The following is a 23,369-nucleotide window of genomic DNA, read 5'->3' as shown; positions in this document are numbered from 1 at the left end:
TGGTTTCACGGTGTAAGGTGATCAATTTCCCAGGGGCTCGTGAGTTGGCTAATGTTGGCCTATGTTGTCCGAAGGTGGCCCAGATCGATCCATTTTCTACTACTTGCATTCCTCTCGTGGTTAGGGTTTTAGCTGTCAATTCTTACTACTTTTGTAGAAGCTTTTTGTCACATTGAACCTTCCAAAAAAGTTGAAAAAGAGGAACCAACGACTTATCACTATCATGGTGAAGGGGAAAAGAAATAAGTATTAAAACATAAATATTCAAAAGTATTTCATCTTGAAATACAAATAGAGTAAGAAAAGTTAAATTTGCTTTCGGAAGGTACCAGAAAAGGATGACAGTAGAAAAATATAGACACAGAAGTGATTGCTGAAATAAAAAGTAACTCTCAAACTTAAACATTTTCTCCCTTCCCCATGACCTATACTGTTCAGTAACGACGTCACTAGTCGGAACTCTGTACCATTTACGTTTTTCTACCAGATGTAATGCCACTATGCTCAGCTGTAAAGCTATTGTTTCCACCCATGGCGACAGCAATATTCTTAGTACTTAGCTAATCATATAATAGAAGATGGGTGGTGAATTGAATTAAAAGGAATGACATATACTTCAAGTTGAAAAGGTTTCAGCTTGTAACCACATCGCATGAAGTTTTCTCTTTTTTATATATATAAGTAGCTGTTCACTGCTTGTGTTGGAGCATAATTAATATTATCTCGAAAATAATATGCAAATCATATTCTACTGTGTTTAATAACTGTTCATTCTTATGCCTTTTATACAAAAAGAAACATTTATTTACAAATGTTTGTGGAAAAACTGATCTGTCACGAATTTAAGAGATACCCATTTCCTCCCTCTCAAAAATAAAAAGACTCGCAATATAGCTTGTAACCAATCTGAAAGCACAAAATACATAATCTCAATATATGTTTTCCGTCAATGTTTTCTCCTTTCAAAAACAGATCTCTAAGATAAGGTGAGAAGCAATAACAGCTGTCAAGATATTTACAAATAAGTGATGACCATACGTAATTGATGACGAAACAAACACAAACAAACAGAAAACAACTAAGCGTAACAAATACTTCCCATTTTCTAGATGGTAACAAATACAGGTAAACATTAAAACAAGGAAAATTACGTGTAGTAACTTCTTTATGTTCAATTTTCCTCTCGCGCAGATCACTAAGGCAATGTTTTGCTGTTCGGTCTCTGTATCCAGATTAACTGTCTAAACGATCAAACCGATCAAGACCTAAGCTACGAACATTTAACAATAACTACCTAGTACATGAAATCTACATCCCAATTATAAAAGGGAAACATCTCAGACTGTTAGAAACGCTAATTACTAAGAGTAAGTAGTCGCCGTAATATATGTTTCTATTCAATAGATGTCATTACCAAGCTGGTAATTTGATAATTTTTGAACCATTGTGACCATTTAATTGCAACTTGAAAGCTGTATTGATTGAATTAGCTTATTTCAAAATAGGATAACCATATTTATTGTAGATTTGAGCATGAGTGTAATTATTTGACAATGGATGACGTGTACTGCTTTTATTATTAGCTCAAGGATTACAATCATATTTAGAGCTTTAATATTTTGTAACCTAATACTGGTTGGTGAGCAAGCTCAAAATACATAAATCAATAAATTTGAGAAATTTAAACAATAAGAGCTTTGAAATAATGATGACCTTAACATATAGTGTACAGCAAATCAAAGGTTTGGACGCCACTGTTTTCTCGAAAATAATAATAATAGTCAGCCTGAAACCAATAGCCATACCATGCAAAATTACCTGGTAAACGAAAGGTTAAGAAAAATATTTTTACAGCTAAAAGTCAAGTGATTCAGGTGTGAATCTTATGATGGCGAGCTACATTCTTTTTATTTAAACATGGAGTAAAAAAAAATAACAAATTCTACCTGTGTTTCTTTTAATTTTTATTTCATTACCATTTGATCATTTAGCTATCACCATTCTATATTATTCAGTTATCTTATACTTCAATTCAACATTCATTCCTTAGTGTTGAAAAGTTGTACTAGTAATTGATTGTAATGAAGCTTGGTTTACTACCAACATATATGCTTCATTTATTGTTGAATTGAAGACTCTATAGGGCTATTACCAATCTATTCTATCGATATTTAATATTTTAACCTGTAATAATTCATTGTTTAACAATCTATTAAAATGCATAAATATATTAATATCCATAAATATATTAAGTGACAAATAGCACAAATTAACGTCTGTATATTCTTTCGAAGATGCATTTAATACTGTTTATCTCTCATTTTCCTAACATATTTTAATTTTATAAATATAATTTCATTCTTTAATTGTGTCAGGAAGATTTAGGATTGAGATTTCTGAGCTTTCGGCATCTATGACCATTCAGCCCGTCACGTTTTAGAGGGATGACGTCCGCACACTGTCCGGGGAAAGGGAAGGAAGTAAGGATTGGGGAAGGAAGGAAACGGCCTGGGGAAAATAACTTTGGTACCACCTAGGCATTTACATGATGTGAAAACCTCATTTAGAATGACTGACCTAAAAAATCTTTTTCCGCTTTTTCGACCGAATGTCCCCACCGGGAGTCGAAGCCGAGACCGCTTGCATCGAAGACGAGAGCGTTAGCGACTACGCTACACGGGTCCACTTGTGTCACGAAGAGTGAGAATGTTAAAAGACATATGTGAACTCCGAAAAAAAAACTTGACACTGTGCGGTTCAGTATTAACTCTGTGCTCTAGGATCGAACAATGTCCATTTGCAACTGAAGCGATTTCTCTACTATTGGAACACTGTGGATTTATCTTTGTGCAAATGAAATTGAACCACGAGAAAAAGTGAAATGCATACCAAATCTAACAAAGAACATTGTGAATCTTTTATATATATATATATATGCTCCATTATTGATAATTCTCGTGAACAAACTGGTACTAGTTCCCAAATGTTCCAGACTTCCCGCAACTTTTTACATTGTGATCCATAGTCGTAACCAAAACTTGCCTTATGAGTGTCTACAATAGAAAAATTAAAAAAAAAGTCATATGAATGTGCACGAAGGTAATTAACACTAAAAATTCATGGCTCATTTTCTCTCTCTTATTCTTTTATTATAACGTTCTTTTGTGCTCATATTATTGGGTTATAACTTATAAGTCTACTAAAAATTAAATAAAGTGGTATTTCAATCAATTACAGATAAAATTTTAGAATGAATGACAACTGATTTAATAACAATAAAATAAAAAAAGATAATCAAATCGTTTCATTATGGTTTGCAGGCCCAGCCGGCCCAACCCGTACGTAGGTCTATGTATTTGTGGTTGCATCGTAGTAAGATTTTTCAATATAATGACAGGAGTAATAGTTGGTATTTACCACAGAGGATTCCCTTCGGTTTACCTACGCCAGTGATCAATGCAATATTATTTCAAATTCTTGGAAGACTGCTCTTTGTAGATGATTTGGAATTAGGGAAAAGCTTCTGATTAGGATATAGTCTACTTAAATGAATATGAGTCTTAGGGATTACTTCAACGTACGTACTAGAATTTTATTACTATTATTATTATTTTTATTATTATCATTATTATTATTATTATTACAATAATAAAAGCATCAAACTATTTTATAGTATCATTTATATTTTAATGCACATTAATATACATTTTACTTTCGTTATACTTGACTATCATAAAATTGATTTCGTTGATTATTTTCAACATTGTATTATTTTCTAATATTATTTTCTAATAGGGATCAATATTTAAAGTTGAAATCTGCGTTCTATAAGCTTTACAACGATGTACGTCATGATACTGTGGTAGTTAGGATGGTCGTAGGTCGCAGGATGTTCTTATGTAATGATATATTTCCTCCATTAAAATCGGTGATACAGCCCATAAAAGCTATCCCATATTGGAACACCTTCCTCGACCTAGATCTCAGTGGCTGTTGTGTATCGTACTCAAAAATGAGTAAGGTATGTAATAACGAATTTTTTTGTGCTGCTTTACACATAGTGTTGCCAGAGATAAAATATTTTCGGAAAATATTGAGTTTTTTCCGATTTTTAACATTTCTTCTTCTTCTAGTCGGTGAGCAAAATGGAAAACAATGTTACATCGTTGGAATCTGCGCTCTATAAGCTTTACAACGATGTGCGTCGTGACAGTGTGGTATTTAGGATGGTCGTAGATCGCAGGGTGTTCTCATGTAATGGTCTATTTCCTCCATTAAAAACGGCGATACAGCCCATAAAAGGTATCACATATTGGCACACCTTGTTCGTCCTAGATGTCAGTGGCTGTTGTCCACCCCACACACAAATGTGTAAGGTATGTAATAACGAAATTTTGTTGTGCTGCTGTACACACAGTGTTACCAAAGATAAATTATTTTCGAAAAAAACTAGTTTTTTGTGATTTAAAAAAAAAATCTTCTTCTTCTTCTAGTCGGTGAGCAAAATGGGAAACAATGTTATATCGTTGGAATCTGTGTTCTATAAGCTTTACAACGTGGCACTGTGGTAGTTAAGGTGGTCGTAGATCGCAGGGTGTTTTCATGTAATGGTCTATTCCCTCCTTTTTTTAAAAAATTGGTGATACAGCCTATAAAGAGTATCCCGTATTGGGACACCTTCTTCGGCCTAGATCTCAGTGACTGTTGTGCATCTTACACACAAATATGTAAGTTATGTAATAATGAATTTTTTGTTGCGCTGTTGTACTCACAGTTATGCCAGAGATGAAATATTTTCTGAAAGAATCGAGTTTTTTGTGATTTTTAAAATTTCTTCTTCTTCTTCTTCTTCAAGTCGGTGGGTAAAATGGGAAACAATGTTACATCGTTGGAATCTACATTCTATAAGCTTTACAAAAATGTATTACTCACTGTTCTATGCTGATTAGAATGTGCACAGAACGTGCATAAGTGAGACTTTGCGAATATTAGTAGCGCGTGTCGGCCATGTTGGAAAACTTTCCATAGCGGCCTTACCCAAAAGAGTGGTAGACTTTTCGCCATCGTTTACCTCAAGTATTTTTCCATAAGAACCTGTTAACAGAAGTTGTATTGCAATTTGTTCCCGGTTCAAGAACAATTTGTCTAGACTAATAGGAATCTGTACATGTTATGTGTTTCGAGTTAAAATCTTATGAAAATATCTAATTGGCGGAGTTAATGTTCAAGTTACTTTTTTCAACTATCCATTGGACTATTACACAGAAGATACTCTTTCAACGATTATTATTTACGGATATCATAAAGAAATATTAGACTACATTTATCAACAGATGTTTCTTTTCTGATCAAAGATTTAATTAATTAAATAATTTCATCGCGCGGAATTAGTCTTACCAATCAGCTAAGAATAATCATATTTTTCTTAATTACTGTATTTCTTATTTCTAAGATATAAGGCCTCAAACAATTCAAAAATGCGCTGCTTATGTCAAGGAAGAAAAACGATTCTTCTCTTGCGTGAGATCACATTTAGGATCTCCTCTCGATACTCGTATAAAAATCTCCAGAGAATGATCTTTCTATTGCAGTACCTTATTGTATATTGCGAATAAATATAATGGAATATATTACATCATTACATGTATTCTAGATATACCAGCAGGGTTATTTTATTATTAATTTTGACCAGGAATATAGAAGTCGAACTAATACATCAATTCAGATTTAGAATAATGCATCGAGTTCCTTTGTGACTATATGACTAACATTAGTGCCTTTGGTGCGGAAGATCCGTGCTTGATTCTAGGCGGGGGTGCTTGTGGTTCATATCCCACTTTGAGAAGTAGATTCACTTCCCATATAGCCTTGCTGCTGAGCGGAACGCTAACATTAATCAATAGTTAACACAATAAGAATATCCAAATCATTATATTACACCAATAACTATAGCTCTTCTTCTTTCTTATTTTCATAGCTCAGCTTCCAGCTCCTGCCAAGCTCATGTTTAATTCGTGACTATATACTTTTCTCGCTCTTTGTCGTACATATTAATACTTATTTGGAGCATATATTACGAATGTAGTGAATCTGCTAATATAAAATGGCTACAAGTAAGAATTTTCTGCAGCAAAAAATCTTTATATTTTCTTTTACATTTACTGTGCACATTAGTAATTGGTCAACAAAAACCATTACTGCAACAATGATTTTCTGTTTCCTGGTAATATTTCTTAGTGCGGTATTATATTAGTGACTTTAAGAACATGTAACGATTGCGACCTGCGACAATTGCGAATATGTGAAAACCCGAGACAATTGCGATCACTTTCTTTTGAGGGTCATTTTAAAAGTAATTGTAATTATTGCGACTACATTGTTAATCATCTTGTTAAGTTTGCAACAAATTAGGATTATTATTCGATATCGAGATTAAATAGTACCCGAAGACTTTTGAATGAGAAAAGTACTCATACAAAGATATGATAAAAACCGATATGTAGCTAAGAAGACTACAGCAGCACTATTTTGCTCTTTCTTTTCTGTTTCCAAGATCGAATGATTGCATCTTAGATATTCCGTCAATCGGTGCTCAATGGAATGGTAAAATGGATTGCAATGGATTAAGAGGTGAAGTAAACAATTTACAAAAGTTTAACCCATTCATGCTGACTTCCAAAGCATCAAATATGAAATGATTTATTTTAGGGTGAAGGCTTATTCGTTAATGGTGAAGCTTCTGCTAATGGGGAGTTAGAAGAATACATGAAATATTTTGTACATTAGTAGCTGTAACACAAATAGATTTCTGTGGAGATGTTGGCTTCAGCGGAGACACAGTACTAATAATACTGTAGAAAGATACTTCTCAGTAGATTCCATCTGAAAGTCCGAAGAACAAAAGCACGAACGTAAGTTTTTGAGAAGGCAAATTAACATCAAGAGCATCAAAATAAAGAATAACAAAATGAAGAGAAATACAATCATTTCACTTCTTATGCTTATGCTCTTTTACCTGAAATAGAACTATAATTAATGGTAGGAACGATTGTAAAATAATAATTGCCGTAAGAATGTTGGTGAAACGAGAGAACTTTAAAAATGCCCACGGATACGATATTGTTCACCACATCATTTGGTCTGGGATCGAACCAGGAACCACTAGTACCAGAGGTGAGTCTCTATCATTTTGAATTTGCTTTTATTGCAAAACTGAAATGAATTACAGAAACGAGAACAAGAAATCAAGCTACCGTATATGTTACAATGTAAAGTATAATTATAATATTTAGCAGGATGGTAGCAGGCAGAGAATTTATGGAGAGGTGCTGCTTACCCAAAGGTGCATATAGTTTTTGTCGGATTCGTTGAAGAAAATCTAAGTATCTAGCGAAGGGAAATAACGGTGGATATACATGATGGTATCTGAAATAAGATACAAGGCTGTGTTATGTAATGTGAAGGGATACCAATGAAAATCAGGAAGGAGGACAATCTCGACTGGAAAATCGCGTAGTTTGCGATACACTTCCCACAAACCATAAACGATTCGAGGAAGAAAGACCCACCGAATACAAATAGTATCAATGTTCTATGATATCAATTAGACGACGTAACGTTCAAGGTGGATCAGAGATGCGGCGTATGTTACGAAACCATTCATCGATGGACAGTAATAACGGATAATTGTATGCCATTCAATGTGCATATAGCTCACTAAAGATTAGGCAATTTTATTTCACCATATCTGAACCTACTGGTACTGAGAAAACAAGTGAGGAATTTGCAACTGGGGAGAAGTTATTACTGAACTGATAATTTTATGATAAGTTCCCAATTCTAACATTATTAAACTGAATCAATACAGTTTCTAAGTTGCAATTAAATCGTTACAATATATTATTGAAGAAACATACTTGAAAGGTCCAGGGGAAAAGGGGTATGTCCACTTTTGGGTAAAATTTAGATTTTCATGCCATCTTGTAGAGCACGCTGAGTAGTTTCATTCAATATATCGAAAAAGTGGGGAAAGCAGTGTTCGAAGTGGAAAAAAAGCAGAGGTGGTATGTTTTATTACGATTTTTACTCGACATACCGCCTATCTAAATGTTGAGATACAGTGAGGGTATCTTGCCCAAAAGATTGCATTTCTCTTTTCATGAAGACTGAAAACCATTGGAGAGCTTCTCTTTAGTTATGGGGTAGAGGGGGTATGGAAAGACTTTGATCCCCCACCAAAAACTTTCTGATTTTTTTTTTAAATATCTCCTTATCTTGTATTAAACAGATTATACACTAAAATGCTCAAAACCCGAGATTTTATATTAACAATTTCCTGCGGGAAAACTTCCGGACCCCCCACTCGACTGAGGGGTATTCCAAACCACAAGAAGATCCGTCCTCCACAGCAGACTAGCCCTAAATCTGCCCATGCTCAAAACATGATATTTATTTGCATTAAGGCAAGAAGACATGCACACATATAATAAAGAAACAATTCAATATGGCGCATCAAAATATAAACTAGATGCACTTCTTCAAAGATACCTCATTTTAAAAACAAAAGATAGGATAAAGGTGAGAAAAATGTCGGTGTTGTCCACTTAGAAATCATTTCTACACAAAAAATAAAATCTTTTTACGTCAACGGTATTCGTCAATTACTGTGTATAAAAATGGATTTATTAAAGAATCCACTGTCCAGTGACGGTATGTCTTGATCACTGAAAAAACAGAGGCGGTATGCCTTCATCACTGAAAAACCAGAGGCTGTATAACATACCACCGCATACCGTCTCACTTCGACCACTGGGGAAAAGGTTAACGGTTAGCCTGCTATAGCCGTTTAAAAAATCCTTGTAAAATGAAAGAACGGGGTATTGTCATCACTTACAATGGAAAAAGGGGGGATGTCCACTTTTGGACAAAATTTAGATTTTCATGCCATCTTGTTCTGTCATGGGCATTCGTGCAATACAGGAATATTAAATGAATCATTATATACCAAGTGAGTTAAAAGTATATCACTCTTGCCCCAGAACTGATTTTTAACATTCTAATGTCGTCAAATTTGTTTAATCAACTGTACCTTTCCGTAAACAATGTCAGATATTCGTTTATACGACATTGACTTATCAGGTCAACAAAATCAATGATACTTTGTACCCCACTTGATCTCCTTGCCCCACTCTCCCATCCTTGATACTGATTCGAGGATAAAGGTACATTTCCAAAATTTTCGTTGTACATTAAAGTACCAGGTTAAATCGGTTGGAATCAGTTTGAATAGGATGATATGATCAACACGATAATTATTGATGTGATTTTTAAGCCCTTTCCTCTTTTTTTAAAGGGACGTTGCCTATCTCGGAAGAAAAGTGGCAGGATCTGCAAGTTTTGAAGGTCTTACGCAGCCCAGATGCTCAAACCTTCTATATGGAATTACCAAAGAAATAATTAGTGAAGTAAAGCTAAATAAAAATGACAAAGGAAGAAAACAATCTATTTTTAATAATATTGTTTATAATTTGACAAGCAATTCTCTCTTTTCTCCATTGTTTTGTCTGCAATAGACCCCTTTTTCCCCAGCACAAACCAACCTCATGTCGTTTTTTTGTATTTCTTATTTACAATAGTATACATTGAGCGTGTGATTTTATAATATACAGTTAATAAGCTGCAATTAAATCGTCACAATATATTGAAGAAATACACAAATATCAATAGAGGCTACGGTGGTTTAGTGGTAGAGTGCATGAAGACCTTGGTTCGATCCCAACTCTCGCCAAGTGAACTTCGTGATGGACAAATACCACGTGCGTGGGTTTTCTTGGGATTTTCCCGTTTCCTCCCACTTTCTTCATTCCACCATTTCATTAATTTTTCATCATCGTCTCCTTTAGCCTAGCCAGCATAACCGTAGAACGTAAAATTTCAAGATTTCATTACAGATATTAATAATCAAATATGTTCACGGTTCCTTCCCTATCTGACATAATAACATTGAATCAATACGGTTTCCAAGTTGCAATTAAATCGTCGCAATATAACATTGAAGAAATAAACGCATTAATATTCAAATGCTGTTACTTTCCATGCCTATTCTGATATAATTAAATTGAATAAATACAGTTTCTGAGCTGGAATTAATTGATCACAATAGTTTCTATTCCACTAAATACCTCCAAGCTAGTGACATCTGTTAGCACCAATCAATGCAGATAGTGACATTTATTAACGTAAGTTTGTCTATAAGGAATTAGTGTGACAGACATACTGACACGTTTCTCTTTTATAATTAGAATATTTTTCTTATATATTTACATATTTTCGTTAAATAAGTTTTTCGTTTAGTTGTAACAATAAGAAAAATCCTAACAGTAGATCAAGAAATCCAGAAATGATTTAGTTTTGAATCATTATTGTGATCACGTATTACCGAATGATATCTTTTCTATCTAAGTGTAATATTTTGTGAATTATACCGATGCTTTGAGACGTGAATCTACTGTTTACGGTTGGATACTGACAACGTTGAGTTCCGACTAGGAATCGAACTCGGTTTATCCACACCGAAGACGGAAATGCAAACCTCGTTGACACGAAGGAGTATGCTACGTTATTACTATTAGGACATGAATATTATTCTAGTACGTGTGAGTACTGGAAAACACATTTTAAATTTTAACCATTGGCGGATAAGGAGAAAACTGAAAACATAGGCCTACTTGACAACTATGAGTTCAGACTAAATAGTTTTTAAATGTGTGGATTTAAAAGTACAACTAAATATGACACAAGGGCTGAATTTTATTAGAATCAAAAGAACAGGAAATATAGAGTAATTATTTTAATCTCTAGGCGTTAAACAAAATACAATATTTGTATGTCTTAGAATGGGACTTTAGAATTTAAATTATTAGTTATTATTTTCATTGTTTTTTATTTTTTATTTTCAACTTCTGACTTCACGATGTTTTTGCAATTAACGAAGAGTATATTGTCAGAGTTTACTTTTTTGTTTCTCAATGTTAAAGCTAATTATTATTTCTCTTTTTATACATAATATTGTTACAATAGTATTGAAATATATAAAAAAAACAATGCATGTTTACAATTCTTCTGCTCTCTATTATTATTATTATTATTATTATTATTATTATTATTATTATTATTATTATTATTATTATTATTATTATTATTATTATTTCTTAGATCTAGTAGTAATAGTATGTTTTCTAAGTTCAAGATTAGCGTCTCTTTTCAGCAATGAAGCTGTTTGAAATGTGAGACTAAATTTGAGGTGGAATATGAAATGTCATTAAATATTAAATATTTTTTATTGCTCTTGCAGTGGGACAGAATCCATGAGGACGTACTCCGAAGTCATACACGCTAGTTATTGGACTAAAGGAGTGGGTCTAGCACAGTAGTAGTAGTAATAGTATAAGTTGTAGAAGCAGTAATTATTATTTATAATCTAAAATGTGCATAAAATATTAGATTTCTGAGTATCAAGTGTAAATGTATTGTTTCGTTAAAAAATATTTAGAGGGTTATGTCGTGTAATTAAGAAAAATAAAGAGGTTTCTTTCCTTACTTAAAATAATAGAGAATAAAATTTAAGGAATAAATGTTTCTGAAATGGCCATGATAATATTCAAAGGAAGGATTTCTGCAGATATGAGTACAGTTATTCTTGAGAGTTATTATTATTTTTCAGAAGATAGTTTCTTAGAATAAGTAAACAATAAAATATAGGTTGCTGAAATCTTGATAGTAAATTGAAATATTGAAAAACTAAGTTAGATGCAACTATCTATTTATATTATTGATATAGAGTTAGATTGAATTTAAACTAAATCATTGATATAAAACAGAATTATGACATGAATAAATTAAAGACTTCCATTCACATGAACTTCTTGTATGTTGTTCCTTTACATAACTGAAATGAGAAGGTTTCTACTTACAGGATGAATGAAAGTTTTGATACGATGTTGACCGAATAATTAGACAGTCAACTAACTTCACGATACAGACAATAATGTCGTTTTTGACCATGCATGTAGGCAGAAATTTATTTCGGGACGGGTCCAAATTCAATATTAGGATAAATTATATTAATATATATAAAAATAACCCCTAAAATTAGACTAAATTTATAGAAAACTAGGGATTTCGCGGGAGGTTCAGACCCCTCGGTTCTTCCCCTTGCCTGTTCCTGCTTCTGACCAATCTGCGGCTTCTCACCAGATCTCACCCTTTGTTTATTTTATTGTCAATTTATATATTTTTCTGTCTTGGCCTTTCACCTGTAAGTTCCTTGTTTATTTCTGTATTTTGAGTCTATGACTTTCATTTCTCTGATTTCACTTCCTTGAAAGTGAGTTTGCTTGTTTTGTAGAGATTAAACCTTTGCTTTATTTTCAATAACAATTTTTTTTAATATATATTATATTAGAATTACATTACAGTATAATAGTAGTAAGAACAGAGGTAACGGCTTAAATTGACTTTCATTAAATCATACCGTATTTAAGGATTCCTTACACATGCAGTTGAAACTGTATATTTACAAGTTAAAGAACTCAAATAAGAAAGGACAAATTAGGGCTGTCACACTTCGTCTTCCTGTTAGAACTAAAGAAAGACATATACACAGATGGATGAATCTTAAAATCATTAACAGTCATCGTTTGTTTTCACTCCGACATTTCCGTGGTTTTTCTTGTCTTCTCTCTTTCTCTCACAGCAGTACCGAAAATATCTTCCCGACAGTAATGCATGCGTTAACCCGTGAAGTGATCCTTATCTGCAGAATGTACCGTCAAAGGAAACGGCGCCTTTGCAAGTGTTAGTGCGTTCTCAGTCCGGAGAGCGGCAATGTTGAAAGGTTATAAGATGTCTGAGTTCTGTCAAAAGGGAAGAATTACATCAGAGGATTCGCTTTGATGTACTTTCACGTTTGCCTATATGACTGATCACTTTCTTGAGAAGACTCTAGTTAATTTTGTTGTGAATTTTTAAACTTTCATTTTTCTTTGTTTTCGCAAACAAATCCGAGTTGGTTATCCCTTTGTTCTAAAGACAATCTAGAAGGAGAGGTCATTTTAGGGTGTAATAACATTAATAGTAATAATAAAAAGTAGAAGATGTTTATCTATAGGGAGAGTCACAGGATACTAATTCATCTCCTGTTTCTCGCTAATGTTAATCTTACAACTAGACATTAGGCCTCAATAGAAAACGCTATAGAACATACACTACCTTTAATGAAACGAAGTTATTATTTTTGTAATGTAGGTTTTTAATAGATAACAATGGATTAATCCCATTGTCTTTGAATAATTTAAATTCCGAAATAATAATAATGAATTCCTAGTTTTGTGTCACATGTCTATGTCGTTTAGGTTAATAGAGACTAATGATTAATGAAAATGAACGGTTATCAAAGAATTGGCGGAACGAGAATGTGGAAAGCAATAGGGGAACCTAAATAAAACCTACGAACACAATGTTGTCCATCTCAAACTCGCTTAAACTAGTAACAAAATTATGCGCTCTACGACTTGGACACTATGTCACCAGAAATAAAAGGAGTGAGTTTTATATATATTAAATTCTAAGAACTGTTGCTAAATTTATCCTGGAACATTTTTAAGTAGAATGATAGGGAGGTACATTTACCTATCTTAACCAATTTCAACCCGAGGTGAAGAAAATAGTTAGATACACACAAATAAACTGCAAATCATATTGCATCAAAATCAATTTTTTTTTACGACAGTTCTTTCAGAAGCCATTACAAATGAAACTGTATAGGTAAAATCAGTTTAACTTGTAGCTACTTTTAAACACAATTAGTGCAGATTACTGGGAAAGCCTCAAAGAAAATATTTCGCATATTGCAACAATATAAAATAATTCTTGCAAAGTTATATTAGAAAATGATTTTGATATTACCTTATCCGTGTGAGCAAGCTTCCAACCAGAGTGTATTGTTATCTTTGTTTGCTCATGTGCATTGCATGTGCATAAATCTGGCAAAACCCGTTTTCGGAAAGAAATAAAAAAAAAATAAGCTGATCCTTTGTTTACGATTGTTCTCATGAAAGTCTCGTCTGTTCACGATTTGTAAACAGACATGATAAACAGAAAATAAAATGAACGCTTTCAATTTCACGTACCAGAACTCAGTTCCATAAATGAGAAGTAAACTACTCAAATCGTTCGTTCACAATTGTTCACATAAAATTTTCATTTGTTTACGATTTGTAAACAGTTTATATAGAACACAAAAATAACGCTTCCAGTTTCACATAACAGTACTCATTTGCTTTCTTTCGTCCACGATTTCTAAACACAGTTTATCCTAAACTTGCCATTAAACAGTGCTTTGAAACCCGGTGAATAATTTCGACTACCCCTGTATACTTAATATTTTAATATTAAACTATTTTTTAAAAGAAAGTAATGTGTTTATATGGAAATAAAGTTGTAATGACTGTAGATTTATTTGTAACAAAGGCAACAATGATAGACAAGGGGTCAAGGGGGTGATAACTCTCCCCTTTGGGAAACTTTGTCACTATATTAGAATTGTTCCTTAGAGTCTTTAGAATCAAAAAATTGTATTTGTTCAACATATAAGTGCAACACCTGGGTTCTAGGGCCCTTAACCCTTTAGCACCCATGTATATTTACAGACATCGATGTAATATCTTTAAATGACCGTAGAACAGAGCGTTAGTGCAACACTGGAACAAGTTATACCTCGATCGATTTGTAAGATTATAGGCTTTCAGTTTACGTAATGAACGGTATATTTTTGTGTACGAAGGAAAACTAATTTAAGGATATTTGAGAAAATTTCCCTTAGAAACGCCAATTCTTGCGATTCTTTTATTTATTACGTGGCAACACTGCAAACTAGATGAATAATAATATGTATTTATGTGTTCCGTTTTATGTTCAAATTAAACTGAAAATTTGGTCTTGATACTTCAAATAGCAGCAGATGAAATGTGTTTTTTTGTAGTTTTCACAGAGTTCATAACAATAGATTTTCATGGAAGTACGAGTACGACTTTGTGTCAAAGTTCCGACAATCATTGCAACACTGGAACAAGTTACACCTCGATCGATTTGTAAGAGTGTAGGCTTGCAGTATACGTGATGAACGAGACATTTCTGGTTACGTAGGAAAGAAAATTGTGGGATGTTCAAAAACAATTCCCTGAAAAACCTTTCTTGTGATTCTTTTAGTTATTACGTGCCAACACTGCAAACTAGGTGAATAATAAAATGTATTTATGTGTTATGTTTTATGTTTTATGGTTATGTTGTAATACCAAAACAACTAGTATTTTCAAAAGAACATAACGTAACCACACAACAGTAAAATTATTTCTTTGAAATAATTTCTATTATATCATGGACCAACAAACCATAAAACCATCCTGGAAGATTTCTCGGTACCGGGAATCTGCCATAATGTAACGAATGATACAATCAACTAGAATAACTTGTTTTCTATAGATAAAAAACGGAACATTGTTGACACAAAGTCATACTCATACTTCCATGATAATCAATTATTATAAACCCTGTGAAGTCTATAAAATACATATTTCCTCTGCTGCTATTTGAAGGATCACGACCAAATTTTCAGTTTAAGTTGAACATAAAACAGAACACATAAATACATTTTATTATTCATCTAGTTTGCAGTGCTGGCACGTAATAAATAAAACAATCGCAGGAATTGACGTTTTTAAGGGAAATTTTCTCAAATATTCTTCAATTAGTTTTCCTTCGTACACAGAAATATACCGTTCATTACTTAAACTGAAAGCCTATAATCTTACAAATCGATCGAGGTATAACTTGTTCCAGTGTTGCACTAACGGTCTGATCTACGGTCATTTAAAGATATTACATCGATGTCTGAAAATATACATGGGTGCTAAAGGGCTAAGGGCCCTAGGACCCAGGTGTTGCACTTATATGTTGAGCAACAGCTATTTTTTGTTTCTAAGGGCCCTAAGGAACGTTTCTAATATAGTGGCAAAAGTTTTCTAAGGGGAGAGGGAGTTATTGGCTCTTGGTCTATGAAGTTAAAATTTTGTAGCTGCTACTACTAATTCATTGTCATTTTCAAGAAATTGAAATATTATTGCTCCTTTAAAGAAGCTGCGGCGACATGTATTTTTATCGATTTCCATAGTGTATGTTTGGTTTCCAAAAGTATGTTCTGCTACGTGAGGTTGAGAGCGTCAGTTTTGTTTCTAGTAAAAATTGTTTGCAAAAAAAAAAAAAAAAAAAAAAAAAAAAATCCTTATGTAAAGAATTGCGAAAAACAATGATCAAACGAAATGAATGATTTATTTTTGACTTCCAAAACTTTGTTCAGGTACGTAAAGCTGGAAACGTCTACTCAGTATCAAGTATAAATTGTTTACAATTCGTAAACAAGCGGAAATTTTATGTAAACAATCATAAACAAGCTATAAGCAAAGATGTACATGGTTTATTTGAGATTCATGAAAATGTTTCGGCTATGTGAAGTTGGCAGCATCCATTTTGTTTTTTGTTTAGAATGTTTTCAAATCGTGAACAAATGATAAAGAAACGATCTGCTTTATTTTTGCTATCCTAAAATTCGTTCTACCTGTCTTTCTGTTCGCCGAATGGCTTTGGCTACTAAATTATCTCACACTTGGGCAGGCAACCATCTTGGGCGAATCAACAATTCCTGATTCCTGCTATTAAATCCGGAATCAGTAATTCTTGCTGCTGTTTCCAAAACTATTTAAAGGAAATTTATATTCAGAAAAGGGTTTTTCCGAGCAAAGTTTAAACTTTTTTGTGGCTTTTGATTTGTGTGATGCTGCCAATTTTCATTGAGAGTTAGGCTGATTATGGAACAAAACACTCCACTTAGAGTTAAGTGCAGAAAATATGTTTTCTTTTCTTTTTATAAAATTTCTAAATTAAATTTAATAATTTCTGATTCATTGTTATCTCTCATTAACTGTATTTAAGACTGCGAGAGAAGAGAGGAATCAATAATAACTTCATTATTCGATATAATTTCGGTACTTCCTTGATAAGATTTTAAAAAATGTGTGGTTAAGGAAATCTTATGATTGCCAGATATGAGAATTGAGCTTTAAAGGTACCTGCATAATCCACTACATCTTCCACACTTTGCCAATATGCATAAAAATAATTTGGCAATTCAATCTAAAAATTATTCACACAAAATAATTTGAAAAACGGTCTGTGGATAATCTTAAACAGTTACATCAGGCAAATAAAGTCAGTTGCAAGTCATGAGAAAAAACCTTCATCATTACAATAGTAAAAAGACTGATATCTAAATCGAAAATAATGTGTAATTGTTGTATGTAATTGAGCTTATTGTACGAAACCTGTGATATTTAAATTGCTAAACAACATCAAACTCCAAGTATAAGAATACGTCTTAAGACTGTTGACTGTATCCTCTAAAGTAAAAACAAAAAATGTTCTACATCTAGGGCTACACTACCTTGGTAGCCTATATGTAAATAAAAAATATCAAATAAAACCAAATTTAAAAAAAATAATATTTGCAAACCATACTAAGAAAAATAAAATAGAGATTTAGTAGTTATTTTCCAAAGTGGTGACTTGGCAACGTGAATTTCGTGGACTTTCTCTGAAAGAAGAATATTGTGACTTTTCTCTTTAAAAAAAAAAATGTTTTTTGTTCAGGAGCATAAAATTATTCCCAGGACAATGAAATAGATACTTTATCTAATTCATAATACTAATCCTCATTGTAGATGCGTAGCCAGAAAAATATAATTATTACTGATAATTTTTAACTTAATCTTGTTTCCAATAACAATTTGATACAATAGAAATATATAACAATTTTTTCTCCCCAGTAACTAAGATGTAAACTCAAATATAAGGAACATTTATAGAAAAGTGGAAGGGAAGTTATTATGTTGCATGGTAGACACATATGAGAGATATAAGCAAATGCTTGTTTGTGACTAGCAAAAACTGCCAAATGTGAACAAATCTTTATCTCTGATTGGTAGAGAGATTGGTGGGTGTGTATAATAGATTCGGCCCCATAATTTTGAGGGAATGATCACGAGTAAAAAATCATTTCGGGCAGAAAAACGCGATGGGGAAGCTTCACATCGCGCGAAAACAATGCCACGAAAATAGACTCTATATGATTACAAACTAGAGTTTATGAAATTCTTCAAAATATGCAATATAAAACAGATTAACAAAAAGTGTCAAATGAAGTTGACAGATAAGAAGCCGATTTTCATGGAATGCCATGCAAACGTTTGAGCGGAATGCCAAGACTGGCTGCAGACGGTGAAAAATACTCTGTCAGGATTGTCGATCATACAGCTTTTGCTCCATTCTCCCGAAAGATGATGCTGTCACGTTATCCCTTTCACTGGTCTGCTCTTTGCCAAGTTCCGTAAAGAGAACTTTTCTCACGCCGTTATCGTAATAACACATCAAATCACTTCAGAAACGTGCTGCGGATGTGTAAACAGTCACTTCAGGCAAATAATCAGATGCGGCTTTGAAATGATAGTTAATAGTCAATATTCGTGCTATACAAATTGAAAGAAAAATCTCTACAGCCATTAACACACTACATGTATATTTAAATAAAAATTATTTTCAAACTAACAAAATGAGACTTCAAAATAAAATGTGTGGCTTCCAAAAAAGAAACCTTGTCCATTACAGTAGTCAAGAAATTGTATCAAATAAACCGAAAAAAAAAACGTTCTACAACTATGAACAAGTTGTACGTAAATAAATGATTTCTAAATTAACAAATGCAATCAAAATCAAGAGATTAAAATAAATGTGCATATATCCAGAGTAAATTGAGAAAAGTAAAATTATTTGTGATCACAGTTACTAATCATCTAATCTCTAAATGAACAGAGTATGAAACAGCAACAACATAATGGTTTAAGTCAGTGTGACCAGTACGAAGTCTAGTCTTGAGTACTTTAAAGCGTTCGTTTATACGATTCCATTTCATCTCTTGTGGCTTAGAATAATATCCAACTTCCAACATGGACGTTAATGTTTTGTTATCTGATTGTTTCTCGTGCATCAAGGTAATAAACCTGTATATATTTGGGTGATCAGTAATTGACTTTCTCCTCATCTTCGAATGATATCTCTCAAGTTATCATTTACACATTTAATTTAGAAGTTTCTTGGAAAGGAAAACATATTGTGTACCTAAAAAGCATATAACAAGGAAACATCTGAACACTGATTTAAATGAAACTTAGTATACTTGCAGAACATTGAAAAAAAATCGACACGTATTGTCTTATTATTATTATTATTATTATTATTATTATTATTATTATTATTATTATTGTTATTGTTATTATTATTATTATTATTATTATTATTATTATTATTATTATTATTATTATTATTATTATTATTATTATTATTATTATTATTATTATTATTATTTCGGCAATGGTGTGGGTTTAAGGGTAGAAACCACTCTTTGAACGTTAGGGGTGGTCTCCAACCATAGAAAACAATCATTTAATGTAGAAGAATACGTACTCTCAGGGAGGTTAGGACAGCTGATTCAGAGTCTGATGTCAAAATTACAAAATTCAAAATGGTGGATCCACTATGGTGATTACAATTACAAAAAGTCTTCTAGTTTGAAATGCTCTGCAGTTAGCCAAGAACAATTATACCCCTATAGTTGGCATGGGTTGCTGTTAGAAGGTTGCAGACCAATTTAAAAACCCCTATATGTAGGTCTACTTATTTTATCAAGGTATTTGATTAAACTAAGTCCCTGCACCTGTCAGTATTCGAAGTGCTTGTTTAAAGTGAATTTTTTCTCGCCTCTCACTAGTCGGGGTGCTTATTTATAGTGAGTCCCCTCGTCTTCCATTATATCAGAACTTCATATATCCTCAATTATTATAATTGTGAATTTGTTGAGAAAATGTTTTACGATAGTGATATTCCGTAAAATTGTGTGCGATACATAAACATTGACTGCATCACGCACACCTTATTACGGCAATAGCTGTGCACAAATCCCAAAATGCTGTACAATTTTTGAAACAAAATGTTACACGCTTTTCAAATCCAAGTGATTTTTCTTCCAAATAACCACTTTTGTACCACGCATATCTAATGAGTATTGCCCGGATGTTGAGGAAAGATCCTTTTACGAATGTTCGTAGACGAGGCTTAACGTAATATATGTTCATTTTGGGTCATTGTAGGCCAGAAAGTGGTGGATTTTATTTGTCTTTTTTTTTTAATTTTTGCCTTTTTCGGCATTTGTTGTTTATTGGTCTTTTTAAAGCTTTTTATAGGTCTTAACGTCTTTTTTTTTGAACGCCGTCTTTCGACAATAAATTTACTGGCCATTAACTCGAATCACCACCACCACATCTTTTCTTTAGTAAAGAAAATTCAAAAGATAAGACATTTTTCAACGACTGGACTGATAAGACCAAATCTGCAACAATCACAATCACAAGACAGATAAGGAGGCGTAACAATGTCCTCCAGCAAAGGGGGTGAGCGTGGAGAAGTTTTCTTAGTTTAGTTTGTACTTCAGTTTGTGAAAGAAGGACAGACCGCACCAGAAGCTTGTAATTCTTGAATACTATATCCATTAAATATGTAATTCTAATTAAAATGGGTCTTATTTTTACGACCTTTTTCCCAGATTTTAGATCATTTTTTTGAAAGATGTTTTTAGGTCTTTTTATAGGTCATTTGTAGGCAATTTTTAGGTATTCAACTTCGGAGTCCTACTAATAAGATTTGCAAATCTGGAAGAAAACTGATTATGAATCTGTGATTAGATCTTGATTATATTATTACGAAAATGTAAATTTATTTTGTAGTTGTAGGGAAAGCCAATGCCAGAAAAATGTGTCATGAAGTTTTTCCACGGCCTAAAGAAGGCTGAAACCTACAAGTTGTTTCTGCAGGAATGGTTTTTATTTTGAGATATTCTTTTGTTTTTAAAATAGGTTCAAAAGTTGATGAATTGTGGTCATTCTACAGGCAAGGGGAGTCACTTTAATAAGCACCCAGAATAATGAGAGGCACAGACACGCGGTTTAATCAAGTATCCCGATAAAATAGGGTTTTTAAGTCAGTCAGCAACAAGTACAGATAGGAGTTTCAAATCAGTCAGCAACTTTCAAACAGCAACCCCTGTCAACTATAGGGGTATAATTGTTCTTGGCTAACTGCAGAGCATTTCATACCAGAAGACTTTTTGTAATTGTAATCACCATAGTTGATCCGCCATTTTGATTTTTGTAGTTTTGACATCAGATTCTGAAACAGCTCTCTAACCTCACTGGCAGTATATATTCTTGTAGATTAAATGAATGCTTTCTGTTTATACTTGGAAACCCCTATAATCTTCAATAATAATAATAAAAAAAAAAAACGTGTCGATTATTTTTCGATGTTCTACAAATGTGTTAGGTTTTATTTAAATCAGTGGGTTACACTTCCATAAGACTATTTCTAAGTGAAGTGTAACGCTCGTCGATGATACGCATGCATTTCTATGAAATTTTGGCAACGTTGCACAAATTAACCATAGGAAAATGAAGGCAGATGCAATAAATCCCTTTCTGTATGTAAATTTCCTTTTACCCGACTGCCCACGTGTGCAATAATTTCGTAGCTTAGGGCATTCGGCCAAACAGAGACGAACCGGTTCTACCAGGTTCACGCACACGTGTCGAGTCGCTTTCAGTACCGAAACTCTAAATATTAAGTGCTACAGTTTAAGAAGGAACCATAATGCGTTCGATTTTTTATTGTTCTCCCACTGGTAATCGAACACGCGATCACTTGCTAGCTACTAGACCAATTGATAGGATGTAACCGGAGTCGAAATTATCATTATTCTTAATTAATATCAAACTCCAAATGACAGCGCTGTTTTCAAATACTTTTGGAAATCAAATACCAAGTTTACATAACATTGGGTAAAATTTATAAATATTATCGTGGAAGAGAAAGACAGATGCTTGTATTGTTGATTAAAATCTCACAATATTGGTTAGACAGCTTATCAGTAACATATTTCCAGGTGCTAGTTTACAATGAAATAAGAATAACTACCAGTGGTGGAGTATGACATTTTATAAAATGTTTGCTCAATTTGTACCTTAGGGTGTTTCAAAACAACACCGACAACGTTTGGGAGCTGATTCCTGACACCAAGATAAGACAAAAAGTATAGACCAATCTGGGTTCACAAATGCTTCCTTTCGGAGTTATAGGCTGTCGAAAACTTTTAAATAAATGAAATTTAAAGGTCCATAGCTCCAAAACTATGTTACCTATCGTAGTCGGGTCAAGATTTCACTTAGAAACTAGTATGTGCCCTATCCAAATATCCATGTTTCAAAATTCTATGGTGCTTCCGCAGCAATTTTTACACAGGTAATTTGGCTATCGGTATATAATTTGAAGTACTCATCAACTACCTCTATAACATTTTTGAGGAAGTACTGCATGATTCTGAAACATGGATATTTGGATAGAGCACATATTAGTTCCTAAGTGAATTCTTCACCCGACTACGGTAGTTTCCATAGCATTGGAGCTATGCACCTTTAAAGTTCATTTCTTCAACTTTTCAGCAGCCTATAACTCCGAAAGGAAGCATTTGTGCACCCAGGTAGGTATATACTTTTTGTTTTGTCTTGATGTCAGGAATCACCTCCCAAACGTTGTAGGAGTTGTTTCGAAACACCCTGTACATTTGGTTGGGTATTGTATGTTTGGGAATTGTATGTTACAAAACGGAGTAACCTTTTGGTGAAATTGTACTATACGAACTAATTAAAACATACCATCAATCAAGTAACTTACATGCATATTGTTATTATTATTATTTTTTTTTCCTGTCTAGGATTCCAGATAATTTTCCCATCATCGATTAATCAGCACCTATGGGAGGTTCTCAATTCACAATTAGAGTCAGTATTTATATAACTTGAAGGCTATTGCTCAAATTTGGGAGGTATTATACCTGTGTGTGTGTGTGTGGTGAAAGTAATCCTAGAATTTGTAAGTTACCTGTAATGTATCAATTTTGTTTACTGCAACTATATATATTACTGCTTAATACAACCGTGATATGGAAGCCTCAGTGACTCAACGGTAGAACGTTCATCTCTGGTGCTTGGGATCTCTGCTTAGATCCCAGTTTACGTTAAGTGGACTTTTTGGCGAACAAATATCGTGTCAGTAGATTTTCTCCAAGTTTCCCCATTCCCTCCCAATTTCTTCGGTCT

This window comes from Thermobia domestica, chromosome 8 (genome assembly GCF_964235325.1).
Source record: "Thermobia domestica chromosome 8, izTheDome1.hap1.1, whole genome shotgun sequence".
Taxonomy (NCBI): domain Eukaryota; kingdom Metazoa; phylum Arthropoda; class Insecta; order Zygentoma; family Lepismatidae; genus Thermobia; species Thermobia domestica.
The sequence above is the reverse complement of the archived record's forward strand: the minus strand, read 5'-3'. Positions refer to the sequence as shown.